This window comes from Diceros bicornis, chromosome 16, assembly GCF_020826845.1.
Source record: "Diceros bicornis minor isolate mBicDic1 chromosome 16, mDicBic1.mat.cur, whole genome shotgun sequence".
In the NCBI taxonomy this organism is placed as follows: domain Eukaryota; kingdom Metazoa; phylum Chordata; class Mammalia; order Perissodactyla; family Rhinocerotidae; genus Diceros; species Diceros bicornis.
In genome coordinates, this window is record NC_080755.1 from 18,934,301 (window position 1) to 18,960,479 (window position 26,179).

General features: G+C 42.8%; 1 long non-coding RNA gene across 6 annotated transcripts in view; it reads right to left on the reverse strand.

The window, feature by feature from the left end:
• The window catches only part of LOC131415329 (uncharacterized), a 91,968-nt gene that overhangs the window by 33,826 nt on the left and 31,963 nt on the right, over nucleotides 1–26,179 (reverse strand). The window contains exons 2-5 of one of the 6 annotated variants that reach the window (XR_009222419.1): nucleotides 20,761–20,912; nucleotides 17,023–17,097; nucleotides 16,768–16,794; nucleotides 11,235–11,490 (exon numbers count right to left, since the gene is read on the reverse strand). This is a non-coding gene — a long non-coding RNA (uncharacterized LOC131415329). Of the gene's footprint in view, nucleotides 1–10,598; nucleotides 11,491–12,862; nucleotides 13,079–16,767; nucleotides 16,795–17,022; nucleotides 17,098–20,760; nucleotides 20,913–26,179 lie in introns of those variants that run through there. The other 5 variants (XR_009222418.1, XR_009222416.1, XR_009222421.1 and 2 more) reach the window with 5 other exon arrangements.

Here is a 26,179-nt window from a genome sequence, read left to right on the forward strand (position 1 = left end):
GCAAGGAAGTCAAAGATCAAAAGTAGAGGTATAGAACAGATTGTCGTTGTGGATGCAGAAGTCACCAAAAATGACAACAGGGGTGTAGTGGTGCCAGCAGCAAGCAGCATGCAAGTCTTCAATGATGACCACAGGGATGGGGAAGGGGCAGATAACTGCATAGGAGGGGTGTTAGGGTGCTGTCCAGGAAGGTACTTCCACGTTCTCAGATGGGTAGCCTACTCCCTCCATTGCCCTGGACCCTCAGTGTGAGGACCCTTCCTCCTCTTGGAGTCTTGCTTCCTCTGTCCTTGCCCCAGGCTGCCTACAGCCCACCCACACTGCACTTCATCTCACTCGGCCCTTCCTGGAGGTCCCGTCCTCAGAACCGGCCATCAGATGGGAAAACCTACAGTAGCAAAGTGAGCAATTGCAGCCTCAGGATCCAGGCATGCTTACGATCACCATGAAAACTCCTGGGTAGAACTTTGGCAATGGGTGGGGCCCAGAGGAGGACTCACACCATGTGAAGAACAGCCCGCCCCACGCTGGCTTTCAGATCCCCTTCGTTCTTGGGAGCACCAGGTCTGGATACCCCACGTGGGTAGGTCACTGCCCCCATCCCTAGATGCTCCACCTCTGAAGTGAAGGCTCTGCAACTGGGCAGAGGCAGCCGAGTGCTGCAAGGTGCAAGGGCCCACATGGCTACCAGCCCACCTCGTAGCGGATGGGAGATGGCCTCCGGATTGTGACATCAGGAGGGACATGGTGCGAAGTCCCCAACAAAGCTCAACACAGGGTGAAGGAGTCCCCTGGACACCCAGCCTACTGCCTACTGTGAGCCTCCCAACCCAGCTCAACACAGGGCAAGTGAGTCCCACAAACACCTGGCCTACCATGAGTCATCCACTACAGCCTAGCATAGGGCAAACAGGTCTCCAGGACACCCGCCAACTGCAAGCCCCACAACGCAGCTCAGCTCAGGGGATGAGTCCCAGAGCACCCAGCCAACTGCGAGGCTCCTGACCCAGCTCAACACAGGGCGAGCAAGGCCCCTGGAACCCAGTCTACCAGGAGCCCTCCAACCCAGCTCAGCTCACGGGGAACAAGTACCCAGGACACCCAGCTAACTGCGAGGCCCCCAACTCAGCTCAACACAGGGCAAGTGAGTCCCCCAGACAACCGGCCAACTGTTAGGCCCCTGACCCAGCACAGCAAAGGGCAGCCACCAATCCCTGCTCCCTATCCTCTGGGGTCCCATGCAGTTGCACACCAGGTGTCTAGCCCCAACTTTCCTCTGGATGTTCCCCAAGTCCTCATCTGCCTGTGGCTGTCGGCACCTCTGCCAGGCCCAGGTGAGTTGGCTAGAAGAAGGTGCTACCTGGTAGAAGAAAAATACCTTATACCATACGTCATTGTCTGCCCCATCACCACGAGAAAATCAAAGCTGAGAATCTGAGCCCAGAAGTTGCAGACAGTGAGGAGACTGGCCTCAGAAACTTCTCATCACCTCCTGGCAACCTTGGCCCTAGCCATGTCCCTGGCTCCCAGATGCTGTCCCAACCACCAGAAAAGGAAGAACCAGTCCCAGTAGCTCCTCCCACCCCACCAAGATTCAATCTGTAAAGCAGATGGAAGGCCAGGAAACAGAGCAGAAAGAACAACCTGCACACAAAAAAGTGGGGCGTCTTGACCAAGACAAATCTGAGGCTACTAGTCCAGGTGGAAATCCATCTTTCAGTGGAAGGGCCAAGTCAGGGGCTGTCTGTGAAGGCAGAGGTTGCTGCCTGTCAGAGGTGGGCTGGGAAATGTTAGGTTTGTGGCCCAGTGCCAAGGCCTGGCCAGCGCTTGGAGCCATTCAGAGCATAGTCCCCCAGACGGGTCACTGCGCTGAGGTGCTGGGCTCATGGCCTGAAGACCTTTGGCCTGGGACCAACTTCAGCCTGATGTCCTGGTGGCATATCACTTGGGGAGCCTTTTTCTTCTGGAGAGTTCTCTTGTTCAGAAGGAGCAAAGGCTGCCTGAAATATCTTGTCAACTTAGTGCCACAGGAAGAACATGACTTAAAGAACTTGCCAGAGGACCAAGCCTCCCTGGACACAGCATGAGATGAGGAGGGGGACTTCGAGCAAGTTCCAGAGGAGACCCAGGCCCTGAGCACAGAGGAGTCCTGGGCTGAGCTCCTCCAGGCTAAGGACAGGTACTCCCAATTAGAGGGAGAGGAGGAGGTATTACAAGAACAGACTGAGCAGTGGTGTCAGCTGCAGGCCAAGGTCTGTGAGCTGGCGAGCTTCTACAGCGAAATGCAAGGATTCCTGAAAGCTTTTGCCTTCCAGGCAACATTTTCACTGTACCAAGGGGTGACGTTCCCTACACACGCCCATCCCAGGAGGGCAAAAAGGGGAGCTGGGGTAGAACGTGTGTCACCTCCTTGAGTAAAGGTGGCATGAGCTTCATGATAGGTGTTTTAAATAAATGCACTGGAATACAAAAGAAGCGTCCCCTGGTGATTGTGATGGACAGCCCGGGATCACAGTCACTGCACCACACCACAGGCGTGTCTCATTTGACCCTCACAACAGAGCCGTGAGGTGGGCAGGGGTCTCCATGGCACTGAGGAAGTGTCAGTGGACTACAGAGAACTGACACTGAGCTCAACCTGCCCTTCCCAGTCCTGGGAGGGTGGCCCCCTCCTGGGTGATGGTCCTTCTCAGCTCCAGAGACTGTGGGCCACAGCTCAGGTGAGGTTCGGATCCCCATGAGCTGGGCCCCCCTGTGGCTCAGGCCTGAGGCGGAGGTGGAAAGCCTGGACCTGTGGCCCAGGGGCGGTGCTCGAGGCACACAAGCTCACAGCAACCAGACCTAAACTGAGAAGAGTTATAATTAAGGCTGAGTCTGTGGGGTGGGTAAACTTGAGGGGGACTTGGACCGTGTCTGAACCGTTTGGAAGGCTGCTGGCTTCAGCAGCCAGTTGGTGGGGGGGGGGGGGGCGGTTGGAGTCCAGGTAACTGGGTCCTGAGGGGAAGTGGTTCAGAGCTGCTGTTACTGTGATAAATGTCCGTGTCAGACAGTGAGGACCTGGAGGAGGTGCGGCACCAGCCCACTAGGGTGCCTTATCGGCAGGATCACAGTGACTGATTCAGGAGTGAGCATGTGACCCAAATTCGTCCAGTGAGACCTCGTCCCAGAACTTTTGCTGGAATTATCAAAAAGAAGCACCTTTTTTGAGCTTAGAGAACTTGCTATAAGGATGAAGTAAGACATATTTGCCACCATGTAGGGAGAACCTACTTGAAAATGAAACCAACACAGAGAGAAAGCAAAGCTAAGAGACAGAGCAAGTGTCTTGATGACACTTGGCCAAATGTGAGACCCCAATCCTGCTCAGCACAGTGGGGGTGCAGGTTTGCATGTCCCGCGTATAGGACAAAGGCCAAAGGAGCCGGTAACCCAGGAGAAGAAGGATTTGAGTCGAGCTCAACGCACCAGGCACAAACCAGAACATGCAGAGTCCTTAAGCCCAGATGAGGAATGGATTTTATGCAGATGAAGGGCATCATGTGACCACAGTCACAAAGCTGACTAAATAGAAATCGACACATATACCGTGACAAATGCATGTGCCGCGTCCAAAGGAGACTGCCTAGAGGTGACAGACTGGCTGGAGAGGGGAACATGACTCTGGCCAAAGAGAGAAGGGCCAAGAAGTATCACAAGTAAAGTGCATGCTTGTTTACCTTTTGAAATGTATGACCACACATTTGCTTATTACCAGTCTTGGGGGCTGTGGGGAGGGAGGCAGCTTTTTATGATCGAAAGTTAACTTTCTATTTCCCCCAGGACTTACATATACAGGCAGAGTCATTTTTTTAACTTTCTTGCTAGATGTGGCAGCACATGGAAGATGTTGCTAATTTGGGAAGAGGAGGGAAAGCTTTCCAAAACCAAATCAAGATCAAACTCAAACGGTCAGTGGCTGTTTAACTTAACTCACTGGCCAAGGTGGTTTTAGATAGTCATATAGCCCCTGATTATATACTTGCTTAGCAAAGAGTTGTCTGTGCAGTGGTGAACACCTCCTGTTGCACATGCATACATGCCTCTGGGGAAGCAGAAACCCAATCACACACGACTAGAGAGCGAGCACACTGGCTACAACAAATTTCACCTAACTATCCACTATCTTTTGATTTGTCCAGCTGGGTACCTTCAGGTCTGGGTTAAGAGCACAGGGCACATTTGGACCATCCTTAACAAAGCAAAAGACAGACAAAATCTCAATCAGTGAGACTGAAATTGCCCTTTGAAACTAGCAGAGAAAGAAGCCTTAAAAAAACGCTGGTGTTGCGACAGGGTTTCAGCTATCAGGACATCGGTGGCGCAGACACTGGGACCTCCTTTAACTCCTCTCTCGAACAGCTTCCTCACTGACAACATCCCTGACTTTTGTTACTCTTTCAAACCCTGAAGATCAAGAGCAACTACGAGAGGCATTAATAAAAGGTGGCTTTTTACGTGTGCAGAGCCCTCCCTAGCCTCTGAAGCCTGGACCCAACAGAAGAATCTTGAACTTGACAGTCCCCCCCAACGCCCACCACCCCCAAGAACTGAAAACCGAAGCCTCCTAATACTTCTGCAGACTCCCAGACATTTCCTTCTTTGCGGGTGCTTTTGCTCTCAGTCCCTTGTGCTCTCCACCCCGGCAGGGTCAGCCGGACTCCTCTCGTACCCCATCAACTCAAGTCACAAAATTTAACATTTTCTCCAAGTTTCCCCCAAAGAACCAATTTGCACAAAATGTTGTGAGCAATGTGGACTTTACAAATTATTCTGCTGGGAACACGGAATACCAGTGTTTGCCCCAATCCTGATGGGAAACCTCAAAATCCATATCGGACTTCACCTTTGCAAAGTCCCGTCTCATCCCCTCAGGTCTTAGAGAGGGAGGGAACAGCATCTCCCACCACGCAGCATCCAGCCTAGTAGGTTCCAAAGTCTTCCCTTCCCAGCCCTAATGTGGAGCCTTCCAGCGTTCCCACTCCGTCAACCGGGGCCACAAACGAAAACCCCACAGCCCTCAGTACAAGACATACCAAGTTCTCCTCCACAGATGGCAGTTGTCAAACATTACAAATAGGGCTTTTTAACTTTATTTTTATTTTATTTTACTTCTGGTTATACACAGAAATACAGGGTTTGGCTTTATTTCTGTTCAGAAAGCAAGCCTCTTCACTGGGGTCAATGTCTCAGGGAGGGCACCTGAGAGCTAGCAGTCAAATCATCACTTAGCAAGTATTCACTGACCATGATTTCTTCTAACTAGGAGCAATCAAGCCCTTCCAGCTCCAAACCCAAGGGGTCTGCTGAAGATGAAGAGAATAGGTAATGAGGATTAAGCAAAATTTTCTATTCTTTTTTTCCCTGACAAGAACACAAGCTGAGGAGATTTGGAGAAGTGACACAGGAAAGAAAAGTGAGTGGGTTTGAAGACACTTTAGAGAAAACATTCGGGGAGAAGAAGATTTGAGATCATATCATTTATATATTAAATTATTAAACATATGACCTTTATCCATGTAACTATTTGCATTTTATGAAAGCACTCTCCCACGCAAAATCTCATTTGATCCTCACAAAGTCCACTAAGGGAGAAGAAACTGATGGGAGCACGCCCGTTGTACCACTCAGGAAAGTGAAGTGAAATGGCCAAGCCTCGGTTACCAAACTTATGAAAATGGAGACCTAAACTTGAACTTTGGGTCTCTGACTTGAGAACCAGGGCCTTTCCCACTTCACTGGGCAGTCTTTGAGCACAAGATGCGGCACCAAACCTGTTCTTAAACATTTACAAGAAAATGCGTCAACTGCAATTGCAAAGACTTCCTTGTTAAATGGTTTGTTGCATTTCAGCAGACCCACTTTGGGAGCTCACAGAACAAAATCAGCACCTGGGGGAACTAGTTAGAAGATACACGAGGTAACCCCCCAATCTTAAAATTAGAGGAAACCTAATATAACCCCCTCAGAGCAGAGCTCCACCTCACATATCCCACTGTCCCTCTCTCCCAAATTGTGTTAACTATATGCTACTCTGCCCAAGGACTGTGTCCTGGAAATGTCTGCCTGTAAAGTAAATTTCTGTAATCCAAATACCACCCTTTCATTGACTTCTTTGATGAAATGGCAAATCAATACTGTTAGCAGATTACTTAGTTGAATTCAATATGGTAGAAATCAGCTGATAAATTACGGTTAACATTCAAAATAACTCAAAACTTCTGACTAGGACAAGTTAAGAACATTTACTTCCATGTTGATTTTTTTTATCATTGGAAAACATGAAAGCTTCATGGAATAAGAATATTTTCCCCACCACATGTTAAAAGGTTAATTCATCCAACTAATATTTATTAATGTGCCAGGCACTTCTCAAGGCTCCAGAGACACTAGAGTGATCAAAACAGTTTAAAAAAATAACTGCCCTCATGCAATGACATTCGCTTACATTCTAGTAGGAATCACATATTTTTGTTTTGTTTTGTTTTCCTAAATCAATTAAAGTTAAGAAGGCTTTGTTTATGTGCCTGCAAGGCACTCTGAAAAGTACAAAACCCATAGTCTTTGCCCTTTAAGAACTTAAAGTATTTGGGGGGAAAACAGACATGCAGACACTCACAAAAACAATTATCAATAAAAGATATATGATTGAGTTACAAAGGTTAAGAGTCTCAAAATAAATCCTGAAAATAATTCAGAGGAAGAGAAATCAGAGGGCAATGTTTGGAAGCAACCAGCTTGTCGAGGGAAGAGAGAGGGGAGTCCAGTGTGGACAAGGCATGGCCAGAGTACATGACCCAGAAAGAGCTGGCTTGTTTGGGGGACAGTGAAGACGCCACCCACCTGGGCCAGCATGGTAAGAATCCTGGATCCCTTGAAAGCCTCACTGAGACGCTGTAGATTCAGCCTATAAAAATCAAAGCTACTAAAACTTTTAAGCAAGAGACTAACACGCAAGTGGAGTCTTCCTCCTGGCAGAATGCACAGTAGGTTGCAAAAGAGAGAAACTGGAGTCCGTGTGTTCACTCATCAGAAGCGTGCTGCACACACTGCGTGCTAAGTGTAGGGTGAGGAACCGACGTGATGGCCACCTCCCCTGGGGAAACACACTGGGCAAATAAACATCACACTTGGTGATGAGAACTATGAATAAATTAACAGTACAGAGAGACAGAGCTTCACAACAAGACCCTATTAGACAGGAAAACCTCTAAGGAGGTGGTGGTTTTGCTGGACCCAGATGAAGGGTGAGAAGGACCAAGCCCCGGGGAGAGGCAGGAAACGTTTCCAGGATGAGGAAGCAGACTGTGAGGTCTGAGGCAGGGACCACAGGTGACCCCAGGCTGCAGGGCAGCACACAAGGGCAGGGGACAGGGTTGCAGAGAGGTGGGTCAGGTCAGAACTCAGAGGACATTACAGAGCTTTAATAAGGAATGCCAGAACGGACTGCTTTTTGTTGTTTTAATTCTAGCTGCTTTGTGAAAAGTAGACTGGAGTCAGGAAAACCACCAAGAAAGGCAGTAGCTACACCCAACTGAGAAATGCTGAGAGCCCAGTGACGGCTGTGAGAAGTGGGAAACAGCGCGTTTGAACTTCTCCCTCTGCTCTTTCCTCATTTCAGCCAGGCTCACAGGGAACAGGGGCCAACATTATTGTCAAGTGAAACGCACCTGACAGATGTTGCTGCCCAGGCCAAGAATCTCTCTAGAAATGATTTATCTGCCCCGGTACTCCGCCAGCTCAGTGGCGCTCTAAGTGCAGAGAGTCGGCTGGACCGTGGGAGGTAAGAGAAGAGAGCAAACTTGTCCTCCCTTTGCCCCATCCCTGTCCTGCTCCCTGCCCCTCCAGAGGAAATTTCCTCCCACAACTGCCATCATGGCAGGAGTGCTCTGGCCCCTCCAGCCCTGCACATTCTCAGGACTTTGCAACACCAAACTTGTGGCTGGGAAATTTTAAAGCACAAAGAGTCTGGAAGAGTCAATAGTCCAATATTTGAGTGACCGTCCCCATAATTAAGCCTAGGCTGTGGCCTGTAGCACTTTCCAGCTAGTAAAGAGCCAGCTGCTGTGGAACTGGCTTGTTCTAACTGCCTTGGGGTTCTAACTGCTGCCCACGCCCATCAACTGCTTCCAATCAACTGCCACCAACTCCAAACTACTCTGGGTCCTTGCGCCCCACACTGGACCAGACCTTCATCTCCACCATTGTCTTTGCTTTGCTTCTTAGCCTCCTCTTGGCTCCACTCCAGAACCAGCCTGCTTTCTGCGAGTTTCCCAATGGCGCCGAACGCTGGTGATTGTGTCCATCAGAGATTCTCAAGCCTTCTGAGGACACACTTAAATACCTTGTCAAAAGCTCAGCATCACACAAAAACTATTTCTTAAAAAGAATATAGTGCTACGGAGCATTGTTCCAGCTAGGCTGACCATCCATAAGAGTTCTCTGAAGTCTAGTCCTGGGTCTGCCATTCCCTTCTGCTTCAACACCAAGGTTGTGACATCAGGAATCAATGTCCAGAAATCTGTCATTTCAAATTTTCCACAGTCCAGGGGCTGCTATATAGTCAAGCTCTGTCCTGGATGTCCAGACTTTCCCAGCCAGGCTCACATGGACTTCTGCTGGCCAAGGTCCTTTGGCCCATCTCTGTGTGCAGTCTTCTTCAGAAGACTATTGGGCCACTTCAACTAGATGTGCCAAGAGTTGGAAGGATCTGGGAGTTTATGGCCCCTTGAGTAGCCCATAGCCAGCGCTTGATCACTGAAGCATGGGAAAGTCCACCATGCAGCGAGCCAGGACCAAGACTGCAATGTAACTTAGGCTCCAGGGCTCCCCACCAGATCAGGCCGAAGCTTAAGTCACCTGAAATCCCACCTGGCTTGGCTCCTTCCTACTTGCTTCTCCTACTCTCTAACAGGTTTCTCCTGGGAGAACTTTCTTAAAAAATCACTCGCATCCAAATCTCTGTCTCAGGGACTGCTTCTGGGGAACCCTACCTAAGACAATTCCCAGCTTGAAAAAACAAAAAACAAGTTGCAATTGCCAACTTCGTGCATGCAAAAATAAATACAGCAAGTATTTATTTTGACAAAAAAATAATTAACTTTCAAAAGGGCTTTCCAAAAAAGTGTTCCTTCTAGCCTCATTCTTCCTCATCTACCATGCTCAGCCACTGAACCCCTCAACAACACAGTGAAGGCAGAAGGGCGAGGCCTTGAAACCCTCACTGTTGTTGGGCAGATGCAACATGCGAAGAACGCAAAGAATGCATGCAGAGAATAACACGTATTTTCCTATTAAAACCCAATAAATTTCTATTTAGAGACCTTGTTTCACGGAGATTGAATGAATTCTTCAGTCAATTACAGGTTTGTTCCCAGTAATGGACTGGTAAACCAGGATCTCCAGAGAAAAGAGAAAGTCCTGATTTCCAGCATCAGCTAATTTCCATGATACAAATACTCCCATCATGGTCAAACTCCCAATATGATGTCACTGAACAGGGGCTGGAAAGTGGTGCATACAATAGGCTCTAGTGAGCTAGCTCCAGCATGTCAGCTTACTAAATTTTTTGCATACTTTCAAATATGCATCATCTATGGTGAGTTACAGAAGTCTCAAGGTAGGTATTTTAAAATAGTCCATGAAAAATTGGACTGTTATTTTATGAATTGCTATTTGAGCCTATAACTAATCTCTTTGACATTAACATCTTTAATAAACATTTGAGCAATATCTGCAGTCAGAATATTGGCTAGAACTACAATATCATCTCTATTCATTAGGTTTATATTTTCTCAATAACCTAATTTTGTCTTTCATAAGATATTAATGCTTTTGGAAGTCTTACTCTTAATCCTATTAATTCCTAAGCTCGCCTTTAAAAGTGCATGAGGAAATATGCAAAGGCAGTCAGTTTCACTGAAGCATAAGTTAAATAGCTAAAGGTAAAACTAAGAATTTCAGTGTTGCTAAAATGCAGAGCTTCATCTGAAAATATTTTCTGGACTTAAATCAAACCCTTGGGGCCTGGTTTGAATTTCCTTGGCTTTTTGCAGTCTTCTGAACTAAGGTCATTGGTAACATACAACGATGCACATGTCAGCAGAGCAAAGTGTGTCTGTCTGTCTATGCCGAACCAAAGACCTAGTCTGAAAAGAAGTGCAGCAGTGGCATGGCTCTGACTGCTGTAACAAATCTTTGGCAATTAAGCCCAGAGATGGAGCTAAATCCATGACAAGGCAGCATCTGGGACATAAAATGAAGTATCACAAGTGTGCCCCCAAGAGGAGAAAGTAATAGAGTTTGAAACTCATAGGATATGGAGGTGGTAGGAACTGATTTCAAAAATACTCTAATTCCAGACAAGATGTTTCCCACCTGTGAGCTAGTCACTAGGTAGATACAGGACAGAAACACATTCTAAGACTTAAAAAACCACATATCTACATAACCCAATTTTTACTGTAAGCATGCTACTTTACCTTTACCAATGACTGTGAACTAATTTTAATAAGGTAAAAAGAGAAATCTAAGCCCCCCCAACTTCCCCTACCACCCCCCAACTCACTCACATACACACAACACACACATACTCAGGTAACGGTGTGCTTCTTTGAATCAGACTTCTTCAAATGGAGTAATTCTCTTTAGTTCTTGAATGATTTTCCCACAGAATTAGCTAATGACAGTGGCTGTGAAGAAGGTGAGCCCTACATTTTATATATGATAAGAATATCACTGTTCCTGGAAATGCCCCTAAAAGCTGTCAGCACCAGAGCCCAGGACAGTGACATGCTCTCTGGGCTGGCAGGACAATAACAGCTGTCACAGCAATGACACTAGCCAGTCCCTTTACTGTTGTCTCATCACCACCACAGGACATCACTGATTGGACTAAAATTGTTGTAAGTGGACAGTTTCTTGCTGAGGTAATTACCACAAAATTATTAGGATTTAAAATCATAATTATAGGAAAAGCCAAGAAAGGTAATCCTAGTAGGCCTCTGTTTTCATTGCAAATTCATACAGAATATGGAAAAGGTGAAGTGGTCCTCCTTTTTCCATTTAACATATGTTAGCTTCCGGGTCATAAGTCTCACAGCCAGATGGAAATGGATCCATGGATGAAATACATGGCCCCTTCTTGGCAGCCCTCATGGGGTCCCACTGGCTGGCTGAATGAGTTGGGAGCACAGTACCTGGCATCATGCCCAGGAAGGTTGAGAAGGAGCCCTGGTGCAAAGCTCATGCTCACTTCGTATTCCTTCTTTAAGCCAGAGCCCTCAGCACACTTTATCTGTGTGATGTGTTAAAGCAGATCTGCCACCTGGATGGTGGGGTGAAGCTTCCCGGTCTGGTAGGGCATGTCAGCCGGCTCGTGCTTCTTCTCAGTGTGGGAATGCACCAAGCTGCTGGTCTCAGTGGCCATCGGTGGGTTTTGTCTAGGAAAAGAAACTATAGACAAAGTGAGGGAGAACTAGCAGGATACATCGGGGTCACTGAGAATGCTAAGAAGCTGTCGCTGACATCCCCTCAACCTACAGCTGCAACAATCCCTCCGATGGCTCAGCTAAAAAGAAAAGTTGAATGTTTACAAATTTAAATGAAATTGGCAATACTGACAGGAATGAGAGAGAAATTTTTGTTTTTACAAAGCAGTCTAATCTAAATGATATATTGCTTTCACAAAGCTACTTGATAACAATCCTCTAGCCTTTGGGTGCTAAAGTTTATAGAAGTTTCAGTCTGAAACTCCATCAAGGCCTGGTGAAAAACTAGTCTTGTATTCTTTCAAAGATTAGTTGACTAGTTTGCATGACGAAGTAAATAAACTCTGTACAAATGTTCTGTGAGCAAAACAAAAGTGGACAAAATGGTTTGCCTTATGAAGCTAGCAATGAAAATGTGGACTTGATACATGAAATCCAAGAAAAGCAGAAAGAGAAAAGGGAACTTCGAGTCACTGTGCATGCTCCAGTATCAGAAAGCTTGACAAAATATTGTGGACCCACACTTCACGCAGGGAATGTTCTACAAGAGCTAACATGCAGGCCAACACACAGCAGAACCAGCTGGCTTTGTCAGAATCTACAGAGAAGACACACACTCCCATTCCCTCCACGCCTTTTCCACGGGGCAAATGGGGGAACTTACCATTTATTGGCACTCTTAAGAAGACACATAGCAGGAGAAAAGAGCAGGAGAAAAAGGAAACAGAGTATAAGCAATAGTACTGCGTGAATAATCCCAGGTAGTTTTTATTTTCTGCTTTAATTTTACAGTTAAGTTTTCTATTCATAGGTGATCAGAGGGCAAAGCCTCAATTCTCCCATCATGTCAGATGGAAGTGTTTAATTTAAGCATTCAATAACAAAAAGGGGTTAAAATAGTATCATAATTGCTTTTCAAGCCTCATGAATCAAGTAATGACTAAACAGGCTTTATTTGTATTTGACACATTTTCTCATTTACATTTCCTGAACAAGTCAACCAAATTATAGTACAAAATTAATGTCAAAATTTGGTCAAATAAGCCTAAAGAGGCTATATGTTAAAGGAAAACTATTAGTAAATTAGATTAATGAACTGTAGCTATTAAGAAATGTCTTATGCAGGAAAGTGCTATTACATTAAGAGTTCCACATTCTACAGGTTAACTCATTACAATGCTGAATCCCTTTAGCCATTTTATGATTGTAGATGTCTCTCATCAAAATATAATGCTCAAGTCACCTAAAATGAGACTATTAAGTCAAAATTGATTTCAGGTATAAAGAATTAAAACATATAAGAAAGAATATTCTCAATTTTTTTTTTAATTACCAGATTGTTTATCTATAGGGAATTCAGCTATAGGTTTGTTTTTGTTTTTAAACTGAGAAGTTCAGCTCCAAAGGAAATTTAGTTCAAAGGCATTGGTAAGCTGGGCCTGGTTTTGAAACCTCCCTTCGACCTGTATCACAGAGCACCTGGGGATGCATGGTATGGAAGGTGAACGCTTTGTTGCCGTGGCTGAAATGGCACCTGGATCACTACAAGGTGGCTAAAGACACAAAGACAAAATAGAAAAGGGTAGTAAGTGGATTTTATGATTTTTCTTCTTTTGGAATTGCTATGAAATTTAGCAATTCATATGTTCCCACTTTATTAGAATAGTCACAAATAGGAAAATTTTCACCTCAGATTTGCTTGCTGCCAACTGCTAAGCTCATAAAGTAAGACAGGGTCCCTGCTGAAGTACTCAATCTGTTGACCTTTTTTTAGCTACTCCAGGAGGAAGTTCTGTTCTTTACATGAAAATAAATGCAACATTAATTGGTTTCCTCCCTGCGCTTCTCTCGTTCTCTCAGTTTTGTACCTTTTGGGATAAACATAATTAAATGCCCTCCATTGTGGAATCATCTTCTAAACTTTCCCTAAAGGAATCATTTGGGTCTTTCATGTGGCTACACTGCAACCTAGCAGTGCTCTGATCCCAGGGCTAGGCATTCTTGGAAGACTGAACTCCACAGAGCTGCACCCACTGTCACCACTATTTGTACAGGCATTCCTCGTTTTATTGTGCTTCACTTTATAACACTTTGCAGAGACTGCATTTTTTACAAGACCTTCTACCAGCAAAAAGATTATGACTAGCTGAAGGCCTAGATGATGATTAGCACTTTTTAGAAATATTTTTTAATTAAGGTCTGTAGCTTGTTTTTTTTTAGACATAATGCTATTGCACATTTAATAGACTACCGTATAGTGTAAACATAATGTTATATATACTGGGAAACCAAGAAATTTGTGTGACTGGCTTTATTGCAATACTCGCTTTATTGCAGTGGTTTGGAACCAAATCTGCAACATCTCTGAGATATCATCCCGTATCATCCCCCGCAGCATAATGACATCTTGGCCTCATTACTAGCATGGACACGTCTTAAAGCATTTAAAAACTACCAAGGCCATCTAAGAAAAGAATGCTATTATTTAGCACATGGATATCGAAGAGGATATAGAAGGTTTTGCGTGCAATATGTGTTATGAAATTGGGTCACCTATACTGTTAGAAATTCTTGATTCCACCAAAATTAGTGATTAATCAGTTTCCTCTGACTTCTTAAGAATTACTACTGACAAAATATATCATTTGTCACTAATTTCCCATATTTGTTAAAAATTACCACCAATTTTTTTAATTAAAAATCATGCCTAAGACGAAATCAGAAGTAAAGCCTCTCACTAACAGTTCTGACGGTTTTCTAAGAAGAGAATTAATTCTACCTATATTCTTTAATAAAATATCTTGAATTTTCAACAAACCACTTGAAAAATCTAGAATTGAAATTAGTGCTATGTTTTTGAGGTAGGGGAGGTTCTACCTACCTACCTCTCTCTGTTTTTTTGCCAGAAAATGATGGAAAGGTATGCTCAAGCTCTATCCATGAGGGCTGGGCACCTTAGCATGTGAGAATAAAAGGTGGAGGTGCTAGAGGATTTAAGTGCCAAGCTCCAAGTCACAACAGAACATTTCTTCTTGTCTTAATGTAAATTATAATAGTACTTATTCCCAAAAAGTGCCAGAGTAGACGTACAGCTTACCTTTTTTCCATGGTTTCAAGTGATAACCTCACTAATCCTTACAATGCAACATACAGATTTACATTTGCACCTAACAGTGTGGAAGAAATAGTCCCACCATTTGTTACGTTGGTACATATGTAAGCTAGACATGATAACAGTTATTTGTCAATCTGGCTGACTTATTTTTCACAATGTGCATAATTTTTGCTACTTGAATTGTTTGTTCAGGTAATTCCCTCTCGGTAAAGAAGCCTAACCAACTTTAAAAGATGTCATTAGTGTTCATAATAACAAAGCAGCGATTTTAAAAAATATTTGTTTAATAAGCTTATCTTAATCCTGCTGTGAAATATGAATATTTTTTTCCCTCTGACAATGCACGTCTTAGCCCTCCCCACTCACAGCTCCCCAAGGTCAGAACATCTACTAGAGGAACCACGGAATGAATGCCACAGCACCCAAAGAAGTTGCAAATCTTTGCCTATCAAATGATTCTGCAAATGATTCTGCAAATGTCGTCTGCATGGAGATTGCATTGTTTGGGTGACCCTCACTTATGAATAAAAATGCAGTCTTCTTTCCCTTATAGTTGGTACTGGGATGGGGGCGGCAGCTTTAGTGAGCTTTGTTTGTTAGCCCCCAAAATGATGCAAATTCAAAAACTCTGGTTTATGTCCATTCTTAAACTTCTGTCTCAGTTGATTTTTTCCCCAGGCAACAAACTTGCTTAAGCCTAAAAAACATCCTAAGGACAAAAAACCACCCTCTATGCAAAAATGATAACAACTTACAAAAAAGAGAAGCACAAGGGGAAAAATAATGCTGCAAAGATATACAGGCATATCTAAGAGATACTGCAGGTTCAGTTTCAGACCGCCGCAATCGCAATAAAGCGAGTCACACAAATGTGTTGGTTTCCCAGTGCATATTAAAGTTATCTTTACAGTATCCCGTAGCCTATTAAGTGTGCAACAGCATTATATCTAAAAAAAAAAAATGTACATACCTTAATCAAAAAATATTTTATTGCTAAAAAATGCTAACCATCATCTGAGCATTAAGCAAGTCAAAACCTTTTTGCTGGTGAAGGGACTTGTAAAAAAACGCAGTTATCTCCAAAATGTAACAAAGCAAAGCACAATAAAACGAGATGTAAAGATATACAGGCATATCTAAGGCCTGTAAACCCTTGTAGAGAGAATTAGGAAGCAGAAGTTGAACAGCTGAGGCTGGAACTCACACTACGATGAATTGTTATATATCTTGAAGTTGTTCGTGTTGTGCTCCTTTTCAGTAGGATTAGTACCAGAAAGTGAACACAGCCGGGTTATTCATGCATCTCAAATGCAACAGGAGGTCATGCTTCTTTGGTTATCATAGCCAGATAATGCTATTTCTCCTCACTCTTCTTACAGTGGACAAAAAGGATTTTTTTTCTTTAATTCTCTGCTGGGAACATTTCATACTTTCAATGCATTCTGCCTCACTGAGCTAACATTTTATTTCATTTCTAGTGACATGTGATACATAATAACTCATGTGATTATAAAGCATATCTTGTTATTTTGCTATTGAGAACATCAGCTCCTTTGAAATTCCACTGTGTGACAGACACTTTGGAATGCTGGGGGTGCCTGAGTGGCTCCAAGGAGGGGTAGGAGGCCAAAACTCTATTGTGATCATTTTTATGCATAACATGTGGCATATTTAGAAATACAGTATTTTTGAAATTGAAGTTTTTAGTGCTTAGCAACAAGTGAAAATAAGAAGCTATTTTCACGTTTATGACTGTCACACTGGACAGAATTCAGCTCTTGGCAGTACACAGCTGAGTGATGACATATTGTGCTTTTCCCTGAGATCAGAACTGACTTTAAATTCTGAGCATGGAAAAGGAGAATACTGGAGCTAGGATTGTTCATTTGAATCTTCTGGTATCATTTCCAACACATATGTGGCAAACTCTTCTTATCAATGGAAACTGTCTGGAGAAAAGTCTTTTTATTACTTACACACCCCACCACCACCAGGCCACCCACCACCCCCGTGTTCTGCTTACAATCACTACATCATACAGAATTAAAACTCCAGTCTCCTAAAGAGTAGCCACTGACTTTCTAAATTATTCCTGCAATAAACTGTGATAAAGGGAAATGTTCTCACCTAAGATTGCAGTTGGCACAAATGGGTCTGCCATACATCACAAGCAGGTCAACGCAGAGAAAGTAAAAAGAGAAAGAACAGTAAATGACTGATGAAAGGCCTCCCAATTTTCACATAGAAAGCCACAGAAAGCATCAGGTTACAACACATCAAACATGTTAAGCTCCTCAAGCATCATGGACGACAAAGCGAGCACTGATGGATTCTGATTGCTCAGGGGTTATGAAGAGATGAGACTATGGAAAAATCTGTTACCTGGGTAATAGGCATTATGCACCCATGTGCTCAGTGTATTTGTTTTCAATGCAGACGATGATGGTGAAGACACAGCTGTAAATAAGAGAAAGGCTAGTCAGCAGTTGTAGAGAGGCAAGACCTGAAGATATGGTGCTCTAAGATCACTCACAGGGACACATGCTGGTGTCAACTTGACTGAAGAAACATCAAAGATTTACTGAAGTCTACAAGGTAAATATTATCATTCCCCACTGTCTCTGGGGAATGAATTGTACTTTAGAGGACAAGCACCCTCTTATCACTTAAAAGATATTCTTACCCCATGAATGAAGAAAAAAACTCATAATCACAGGCACCATTTTGAATCAAGAAATTCATTTGACTTCTAGCCTTTGCTGGTAAAAGTCTAGTATCATGCTGAGCTGATTTTTTACAACTAAGAATATGAGAATGTGTCTACACATGGCTTTTGAAGAATATTCTGAATGTTAATGGTTTTGTAGTTTGCTAAATGAAATCCTCCCTTCCTCATATTTTGGATATTCAGAGAGCTTTCCACAATGTTATGACCTGGTTTATGTTTCATTTGTGCCATATTTAACGTGAAGGCAGCATGTCTATATATTGTTCTATTAGTCTTTTCAATCCTTATAAAAATACTTATTTTTCTTTGAAATATTTCTCTGAAACACTCAAGATTTAACTATTACACCTTCTTTTCCTCCCTGTTATTAAGAGGGAAAGTCAATCCCATCCAATTTATCTGATTCCATGGAAAGCAAGTATTTCCTCTTTTTAAAGTAGTTTGTTAAAAAAACTCTAACATCTTAATTGAACAATGCTTTAAAAACACTTTCACTTCATTAAAGTGTAAGGATAAATTATTTGAATGTGCTCAAGCTGGTTAAATGTAAGTCTAAATCTTAACCCCTCTGATATAGGTATATGATTTATTAGATGTTGAGTTCCTGATCAGGACACTAACACCCAATTACATCACTGTATTATGGGAACCATTACCAAATCCCTCTGGATACTGTATGTTATTTTTATTCTGATGACATGTTAACATATTTTAGCTCTCCTGGAGCAGTTCCTTTATGACAGTGTTTTTATCTGTGTTTATATTTTTAAAGTATAGAATTAGTAAACAACAGAATAAGAACCAGAACCCAGGACGCCTGTCATTTATAAGATATTTTTCTAAAATAGAGAAGTATCATATTTATAATCCATGTTTATGGTAAGCTGTCAGGAAAAAAAGAGATCAACTCATGAAAATAAGAACAAAAAGTCTGAGTCCCTATAAAACATGCTAGGGTCAGCAAGAATAACGCCTATTACCTGCAGACATTTTTATTTGATTGCTAAAATGTGCAAAGCTGATACAAAATAAGTATGTTTATTCTCACCATTTAAAAAAAGATATTTACTTTTGTCTTTTACTATAAAAATTAAACCCATTTCCCCTACACATATCTATTTTTCCCTTTTTTATGTGCAACTCACAATTGCTTTGGTGGACAGATGATTCCCCATCCTCATAAATGTGCTCATTCTTATTTCTAAATTCTCCAATCTCTTCTTTTCTTGCTGTCTTATTCCTAAAAGCGACTCACCTCCCAACTGCCAGCACTTTCTCCCAACCCTAAAAGATCTCAAACATACCTAGACCTGTCACAGGTTTGGGGCTGGAAGCCTAATGTTCTAATGAACACTCTTCCTGCAAGTTTCCTCCCCTAGTAACTGCTCTCTTATTTTCAAGGTATTAAGAGAGCATTATGATACAGTTTACCATTGAGATCACTCCTGATGGATGGGATTCGATGAGACCTACTCACTGCTCAAAAGTGGGAGGAAAATGGAACGCTTACTGCTGTGTTTCTTCTATTGGCTTTACTGATGGGAGGCAAACAATAATGCCTAACGGCAGACGAGCCATGGAAGCTGACGCCAGCTTCTGCAGCAGTCCTCTTTGCGTGAGCATTTGTGGATTTCCAAAGACACACTGACTTTTTAAAAAGTAATTGCCAAATTAAATTTCCTGTCCAGGGGCAAATATACCCTGTTGTTCAAACTTCAAAAGCCTAGAAACTACTAATGTAGGTTTCTGCTCTTTGGACAGGTAATTCCAAGTAAATTTATTTGTGAGGAATTTCACCATGAAATAGAAAATTTGGAACATTAGTGGGTTATCCCAGAAAGTGAGGACATATATCTGTGTGGTCCCTTTCAGAGATGTTCAAGAAATAATTACCACTACAAAAACTAACCTTGTCTGTGGTGGGAAGAACTTCTCCCACCACAGCCCACGACAAATGCATCCTAAGTTGCTTTATTTTGGCAGTTAAATGCATTATATATATATATATTTTTTTTTTTTTAACGTAAAATATAATACTTGCTACACAAAAGCTGAGAAAATTCTATGAAAAAATGGGATGTTGCTTGTGGTAGCCTGAAGTACCACAGATTCTGTCACCTACACTGAAAATGACATGAAAGGACAAAGAAGAATAACCAAAAATGAGGAATGCTGTCCTGCCCACCGGGGTCAAAGCTGCGCCCACTAACTCCTGCTCCAATGGGCCAGGTGAGCATGCAGAAGAAATAAATGTAGAGCCTCTAAGTGGGAGAAGGCGGACCTGTGGCCACTATAAGCAGAAAGAATAAGCCTTTCTAAGAAGCCTTGCTGAATGCAGGAGAAAGGCACGCACAGGAGAAGGCATGTGCGTTGACCACGCAGTGATCGGAGAGAGGAAGAGTAGACAAGGCAGAGCTGCAGAATCAGAACAGGTCAAATGGGTGGTCAGGGCACGAGGACACACTGTCCACACTAGTATCAGCCCTCTTCCCCCAGAGACCAGATTTCTGTGCTTCTCCCAGTCACGAGGCCCCTAGCCTGTAGGCATTTTTATTAGTAACAGTGATAGCTGCATTTTTAGTCTATCCTCATGCTAACCAACATCCTGATTATGCAACCAGGGTGAGCAGCAGCTTGTGGGCATGGATTTCACATGGTAAAGAAAGCTCTGACCTTGAACCCAGCAGGGCTGTGAACTACAGTCAGGCATATACCACAGGATTTACTTCAGGTCTCTGAGAAGATCACCAGGGACACACTCACCAGTCCTTTTGTCCTTTGTATAATCAATCTAATTCTTAGTTTCCTAAAATAATGCCTTGCACCTGGAAAAGAAGTGGTGGTGTGGAAAGGTATCAGCTGGGTTCGGTTGACCTTCCTGGTGGGAAATGTAAGACTTGTGAAGTGGAAATACAGTTTAACTTGTTAACTGCCACTGATAGCCCTATAATAAAGGCAGAAGCTGTCAGCTAAACAAACAATTAACTTGTTACTGCCATTGAGTGAACCGTTTTATAACAGGCTTCTCTTGTGTAATTTCATACCTGGCTAGCTTACAAGGAGGCTCTAAACAACAAAAAGGATGATGAGAAGCCGGTGCTTTCCTCATTGAGAGGAAAGGAGCCTTCATGTCACTGCTCTATGTCTTTACAGAAACTTAATTGTGGCTTCCTGTGCTCTCTGATCTGGTCCTATCCCCTTTACAACACCATCTCTCCTAAGCAACGTGTGGCACATTAGAGAAGTTTTCAGGATCGTTTAAACAGATGAGAGAAACCAAAGAGCATCAGAAATCCCTGGGGGGTATTTTGTTTTTTAATTCCCAGTACTATCTGGAATCCTGGAAAACATGAGAGAGATATGAGAATCCAAGAAACGTGTGCAGCACTTACATTTCCCGTTCAGATTGTGCGTGTCCGTGAACGAGAACACCTAGTCGTAGTTTGCACCTTGCTCCACATAGCTCTTGTCCATTGAGTTCACCATGACGGTCATCTTGGGCTAGGTGCTGCTCATCGTCTCCTTCCACTTCTTGGCTAGTTTCCTTAGGACAAAGAGTTCATTATATAGACATGCATGTGAATGGAAAATGGGGCATTAACAAGTGTACTGACCAACGATCAGGAATAACTTCTATTGAATTAATTCTGTTCATCCATAACATTGATTTACGGTGCCTTCTAGATGTCAGGTTCTCTGCCAACTGCAGAAACAGAGATGAAAAACATCCGTTGCATATTCTCAAAAAAATCCACAGTGATACTAGGAGTGTACAGACTAAAACATTATTTTCTGTTTCCCCTACTATAAGCTAAATTAAAACAGCCAATGACCCTGGTACAATGCAGTCATAATCTATTTACTGATGTTTCTAGAGTTATTACCTTTTTACTAAATTACTATCTACATTGCCATATTCAGTGTCAAAGAAAAGATCCCCCCTACTAAATATTTGCCAGACAAAACTGAAATAATTCAAGGATAAATCTAAGGGGCATACTGTAGAACTAAAGAGCAAAACTAGGTGAGGCATGAAGACAGCTGAACTGGAGTGCATGCATACAGGAAGCAGGCTGTGACACAGAGCCTATACAGGACAAGGAGCTCAGGCCTCAGGAGCACTGGAGGGCACATCATGAATTCTCAGATAGTGATGACACTGGACCAAATCCCAAATGAATCCAAATAAGTTCCCCATCTAGGCTGGTTAACAGAGCAGAAGGTTAAAAAAAAAAAAAAAAGTCACATTGTTGGCTTCCTTAGAAAGTTGAGCAAAGGAGTAAATCCCCATGTTTCCCTCCTCAGTGGAAGAGAATGCAAAAAGGCCAAGGAAGGCAGAGATTTCCAACTCTTTTGGAGACAGTTTAATCCTGGCCTCTGCATCCTGCTCATTGACCACCAAAAGCTCATAATTTGAAGTTACAGATACCTGAACAAAAGTCATAAAAACCTAAAAGAAACTGACATACAAATAAACAGATAAAACAAATTTTTACAGCTTTTACTACCGGAGGTTGTTTTATGCACCTAAGACAGACAAGAATAGAATTAGAGATGCTTTAGGAGAAGGTATAAAGTGAGAAGGTTTAAGAAGACTGTTGCGCCATAATACCAAACATATTTAGTCCTAAATTATTCTAATGCTGTCTATGTACCTAGCAGCATTTATGAAAGAAAATGGCAGCTATTTCTAGTAGACCATGAATTTAAAATGAGCCACATAATCAAAATCACCCCCATATTAGATGACTGCTAATGCAATGTAAGACACTGACATTAGACCATATGCATAACCTTTATTATCATTTCCAAATGCCACATAATCCAAATGCTTTCTTGCCTGTAGTTATAATAATCTTATTTCATACTTTGAAGGCAGATGGATTTCATTAATAAGTTGTCCTTTTTATTGCTAAAAGCTGTTGGAAAAAAGACACTTTTTAAACAGAAAACTGAAAATCATCTATAACTTCTATGACAGTGTTAAAGTTGTAAAGATCTTGAAAAGGAAGCCAGTGTGCCTCCTCTGGGCGCCAGCATTCCTCTCTCAGCAGCGTGCAGACCATGATCATCTTCTCAGAGCCCCTTTTTCCAGCAACCATGCTAGTCTGAGAAAGTCTGCGCCTGGATGTGCTCAACAGGTGTTCTGGACACAGGCAGCATCAGGCTCAAGTTCCACAGCTCCAATTACAGTAATACTTTTCTCTCCACTTCTGAATCTGTCACATCATGGGAAAAGCATTCCTAGGCCAGGTCCTCCCAGGAATAGTGAAGTAAAGGACTGAGATAATGAGGGTAATTAGCTCCACACACTTCAGGCAAAACATCCCCTTTTTGCTGAAATTTCTTTGATTTGCTTTAGACTGATTTATGCAGATAACTCAGTATTCTCGTTTGTTCTGCCTATGAAGAAATGTATATTCAAATTCACCAGACTTCCCTCTTTGTCTGTTCTTGTTTGTATTCCTCTAATCCTTACAGGTTAGGAAATGACAGTGAATATGCTTCTGGCTTTGTTGGTGGTGAGGTGGTGGTGAAAGGGGGAGATGTGTGCACCAATAAAAGCCAAGCTTGTACTAGAAAAGATATTTCTTTTTCTAATCCTCCACTGTGAACTAATTTCAGCGAGGTCAAGCCACACACTTCATTGCTGATCTTCTTCAAGGACAAAAGAAGCCCATTAAGTACTCATGAGAGCCTGCTCAAATCAAACAGAGGTCCAGTCAGAGACCCATAGCTTTAACCTCATAACCACTAAAGACATACTCTTTGCCTATGAACCTTCTTCAAAACCTAGCTCACATGTCCTCAGCAAGCCTTCCTGAGTTAATATTACCCTTTAACCACATTTATACTCTCATCGGATGTCACAAACACAAATGTCTCACTGGGGCCAGGTAGGTCATGTAAGTGAGTAAAGTAAGTGCAAGACAATAAGGAGCAGTGGAGACTGGAGAAACATGAAGGGGGAAACAGCCACTCAGCTCCAACAGATTCATGCCCTATGGAGGTCCCAGACATTGTAAATTTCAGGAGAAAACAGAAATCCAGATTTCATGTGTGAAAAAATTTTAAGTGTTGTCAAATAATTCAAACTAAAAAAACAAAACACTGGAGCTGGGCTGGTGGCCTAGCAGTTAAGTGCATGCGCTCCGCTGCGCGGCCCAGGGTTCGGATCCCGGGGGTGCACTGACGCGCTGCTTGTCAAGCCATGCTGTGGCGGCATCCCACATAAAAGTGGAGGAAGATGGGCATGGATGTTAGCCCAGGACCAGTCTTCCTCAGCAAAAAGAGGAGGATTGGTGACAGATGTTAGCTCAGGACTAATCTTCCAAATAAATAAATAAATAAATAAAACACTATGTGGCCCAAACAAAATGTGTGGGCACTTCTGTTCTCCATTAATAATAGTACTTAGACACTTAATTGTATTGGAATAGAAGGGAGTGGAAACTAACATATAGTGCACAAGTAGTAGTCAGACAGTACTCTACAAGTGTTGTCTCATGTAATCCCAGTAACTTTACAAGAGTTATTTTTACTTCCTATTTTACGGATGAAGGACTGAGTCTCAGAGAAGTTAAGTAACATGTCCAAATGGTAGAGCTAGGATTGCATGCCCCATCTCTCTGACCCCAAAGACACTCATTCTAGAATAAAGTGCTATGTCTGCTAAGTATCTTCTTAATTTACATTTCCTTACAAGTTACATTATAATTATCACCAAATTGCTTTCCGCAGCTTAGAGTATGAATACTCTATCACCCCATAACTAAATATTATGCTTTGAAAAAATAGGATTAAATTACTAGCACTTGGTCAATGCTTTTTTGTTGTTAGTGCTGTCGAGTGGATTCTGACTCTCAGTGACCCTGTGGACAGCAGAGCAAAACCCTGCCCAGGCTCTTTGCACCATCCTCTCACCTTCCCCTGCTATCTATATCAGACAATGCTCTGCTACTACTCATAGGGTTTTCATGGCCAATTTTATCAGAAGTAGATGGCCAGGTCCTTCTTCCTAGTCTATTTTAGTCTGGAAGCCCCGCTGAAACTAGTTCATCATGGGTGACTCTGCTGGTATTTGAAATATTGGTGGCATAGCTTTCAGCATCACAGCAACTCACAGCCACTACACTGTGACAACTGATAGACAGGTGGTGTGGTTCCCTGACAGAGAAATGAACCCGGGCCACAGCAGTAAGAGAGCAGATTCTTAACCACTAGACCACCAGTCTTTATACAAATTCAATATGCTTGTTAATTGAATTAATAATCATCATCATACCAAAGCATTAGTAAGGACAGTTTTTCTACAACCTATCAAAAGTAGTTTGCCTGGTCATGGAGGTTTTGAGTCGTTGCTTGAGATTTTCATTTGTTCTTATTCACAGCTAAATGCCGTAGCCCATTACAGAAGGTTGGGGAAGGTTAGATTTAGAATTGATACTTGGGAATGACTGTGGATAAATTAGAGTTTATTTCTCTTTTAGGCTTTGTGTTTCAGACCTGTATTTTTTTTTTTCAAGCGAAGACTTTGAAAACTGTCAGAAAAACTTTGTGAACCAAATGAATTAAAGTGTTTTATGCAGGGAAACTCCTGAAGTAGAAGCAATTTTCTTTGCAATATTATCTAAAGACACAAGTACCTTTATTTTCCGTTGTTTTTAACAAATGGTTTACTTGAAATATTTTTTTTTTTTTTTTTTTTTTTTTTTTTTTTTTTGTGAGGAGATCAGCCCTGAGCTAACATCCGCCAATCCTCCTCCTTTTTTCCTGAGGAAGACGGCCCTGGGCTAACATCGGTGCCTATCTTCCTCCACTTTATATGGGACGCCGCCACAGCATGGCTTACCAAGCAGTGCGTCGGTGCGCGCCCGGGATCCGAACCAGCGAACCCCGGGCCGCCGCAGCGGAGCGCGCGCACTTAACCGCTTGTGCCACCGGGCCGGCCCCAAAATATTTTAATCTCTGATTTCCAAACTTGGACTGCATGAATCTCAAAAGCCCTTAGTAATAATAGTAATAATAATGATAATGATAATAATAATAAAATATCCTACCAACAACTAAAAATGGATGATAAAAAATTAGAGAGGACTCTCGGTTTGTGGTCCATCATGTAAAGAGCTTGAAAGTTATCATTTTGTCCTAATAATAAGTAAAAAGCTGAACAAACTAAAAAACAATTCTTTTTAGCTTTGTCAGATAATTGAGGTCACAGGGCAAACTGCTGCCCCCAAAACTACAGAGACAAACAGGTGGATATAGAGTTACAACTCACCAGAGCAGAAACCCATGAGCAGAAATCAGGGAACCAGCACCAGGGTAGGAAAATCTAAACTGTAACTGGTGAATAACTGCAGGCTCAGTGTGGACAAGTCTGAGACTTGAAAACTCCAGGGGAGTCTAGTCCTACTAGGGGGACCCCCACAATTTTGTGAGTTTTACCTCTGGGAGCCCTACCAGGTCCTCACAGTAAAGATTAGAGAAAAAAGTCTCCTCAGGATTCTAACAGGAGAAGCGGGGAAGTAGCCATTTGAAATACACCCAGAGCCTTCTGTGCTCCTTAAAAGGGCTTGCTCTCAAGAAAAACAATTTTACCAGAGCCTAACCTATCTGGGAGAAGGAAAATACCCAACACTAGCTCCCTCCAACCATCCTCTTCCATCCAAGGGAGGAAGCACTGTGCAGGTCACAGCCCAGGGGCACAGGTTCAGTAAAAGACTGAGACTTAGTCATAGGACTTATAGAATGCCTTCCCCTGCCCTGACACCTTACTATCACATTACTAAAGATCTATTTACAGCAATT